The sequence below is a fragment of the Zeugodacus cucurbitae genome, unplaced genomic scaffold, assembly GCF_028554725.1.
Source record: "Zeugodacus cucurbitae isolate PBARC_wt_2022May unplaced genomic scaffold, idZeuCucr1.2 ctg00000026.1, whole genome shotgun sequence".
Lineage (NCBI taxonomy): Eukaryota > Metazoa > Arthropoda > Insecta > Diptera > Tephritidae > Zeugodacus > Zeugodacus cucurbitae.
This window is the reverse complement of record NW_026530837.1, coordinates 67,501-70,000: the sequence shown is the minus strand read 5'-3', so window position 1 is coordinate 70,000 and position 2,500 is coordinate 67,501. Positions and strand designations below refer to the sequence as shown.

Here is a 2,500-nt window from a genome sequence, read left to right as displayed (position 1 = left end):
GGTATTGCTTCCCAATCAAGCCCGACTATCTCAATCTTCAGAGCCAATCCTTATCCCGAAGTTACGGATCTAATTTGCCGACTTCCCTTACCTACATTATTCTATCGACTAGAGACTCTTCACCTTGGAGACCAGCTGCGGATATTGGTACGGCCTGTTGAGAAGTTTGCGTAACCCCACCATAAATTTTCAAGGTCCGAGGAGAAAATATCGACACAACAGTAAATGTCATGCTCTTCTAGTCCATCTACCATATCTCTCTTCGAAAGACTTCCATGGTAGTACGACTATAAAACAGAAAAGAAAACTCTTCCGATACCTCTCGACGGCTTCTTTATGGTCGTTCCTGTTGCCAGGATGAGCACAAGGCCCATTTTTAATAACAAACGGATACTCAACAGGTTACGGAATTGGAACCGTATTCCCTTTCGTTCAAAATTATTCAAGTGTTTAATTACTATGAAGAAAACATAATAATTATATATTCTCAACAATTCATTAAAACTTGAAAATTTTCGGCTTTCGCCTTGAACTTAGGACCGACTAACTCGTGATCAACCACTGTTCACACGAAACCCTTCTCCACTTCAGTCCTCCAAGGTCTCATTCGATTATTTGCTACTACCACCAAGATCTGTACCAATGGCGGCTCCATGCAGGCTTACGCCAAACACTTCTAAGCACACCATTGTACCCTCCTACTCACTAAAGTTTCAAAATTTATAATCCAACCGAAATTGTATTATAAATCATGTACTTTAGCGGTAATGTATAGGTATACAACTTAAGCGCCATCCATTTTAAGGGCTAGTTGCTTCGGCAGGTGAGTTGTTACACACTCCTTAGCGGATTACGACTTCCATGTCCACCGTCCTGCTGTTTTAAGCAACCAACGCCTTTCATGGTATCTGCATGAGTTGTTAATTTGGGCACCGTAACATTACGTTTGGTTCATCCCACAGCGCCAGTTCTGCTTACCAAAAGTGGCCCACTGGGCACATTATATCATAACCTCAACCTTCATATCAAGAAAGGTGAGGTTCTTACCCATTTAAAGTTTGAGAATAGGTTAAGGTCGTTTCGACCCTAAGGCCTCTAATCATTCGCTTTACCAGATAAGATTATTTTACATAATATTTAAATGCACCAGCTATCCTGAGGGAAACTTCGGAGGGAACCAGCTACTAGATGGTTCGATTGGTCTTTCGCCCCTATACTCAATTCTGACAATCGATTTGCACGTCAGAACTGTTTCGGTCTTCCATCAGGGTTTCCCCTGACTTCAACCTGATCAAGTATAGTTCACCATCTTTCGGGTCACAGCATATATGCTCAAGGTACGCTCCAGTTAGAGGTATAAATAATAATAAATTATCATTATACATAACTATATGGAACGCCCCGGGATTGAATTAATAGTAAAATATTTCACTAAAAATTAATCCCATTATATAAAAGTTAAGTTAATTTCGCCATTAGGTTTAATATAACCCAATGACTTGCACATATGTTAGACTCCTTGGTCCGTGTTTCAAGACGGGTCCCGAAGGTATCCTGAATCTTTCGCATTGTTAATCATATAAATGCATACAATTAATATTAAAATCAATGATAATAATATTATTGTAAAATTCAAAAGAATTTAAGCATTATATATGTAAAATCTATCAACACTTTATCAAATCATCAGTATTTATTCTATGTTAATAAGCTAAAAGCAAATTAATTTGAATAAACTTAACACCAATGATCTTTTGATAAATATTTTATTATGTTAATAGATTACAATGTCCTTATATGAAAAAAATGCACACTATTACTATAATATTATAAATATCACAGTTATAATGATGAATTTTTCATAATGGATATTCAGGTTCATCGGGCTTAACCTCTAAGCAGTTTCACGTACTATTTAACTCTCTATTCAGAGTTCTTTTCAACTTTCCCTCACGGTACTTGTTTACTATCGGTCTCATGGTTATATTTAGTTTTAGATGGAGTTTACCACCCACTTAGTGCTGCACTATCAAGCAACACGACTCTTTGGAAATATCTTTCTAGTAATCATTAACGTTATACGGGCCTGGCACCCTCTATGGGTAAATGGCCTCATTTAAGAAGGACTTAAATCGTTAATTTCTCATACTAGATATTAAGATATTCCATACACTGCATCTCACATTTGCCATATAGACAAAGTGACTTAGTGCTGAACTATTTTCTTTTCGCTCGCCGCTACTAAGAAAATCCTTGTTAGTTTCTTTTCCTCCCCTCATTAATAACAACAATATTATTTTCTTGGTTTTTTACATTTAAGGCAATCCTAGAATAAAATAATATTTTATGCTAGACGTTCCTCTAAATGTATATATTATTTGAAATAATAATATTGAAATTTTATTGTTTTTGGGAATACTAAGATTCTTATTTATTATAAAATTTCGTTCAAATATGAGGTGTTCAAGAATATATTTTCTATATTTCTTTTTATGCTATT

General features: G+C 35.6%; 1 pseudogene; it reads right to left on the bottom strand.

Annotated features, from left to right (window-relative positions):
* The window catches only part of LOC128923711 (large subunit ribosomal RNA), a 4,792-nt pseudogene extending 2,447 nt beyond the window's left edge, over window positions 1-2,345 (bottom strand).
* Window positions 2,346-2,500: the final 155 nt, after the last annotated feature.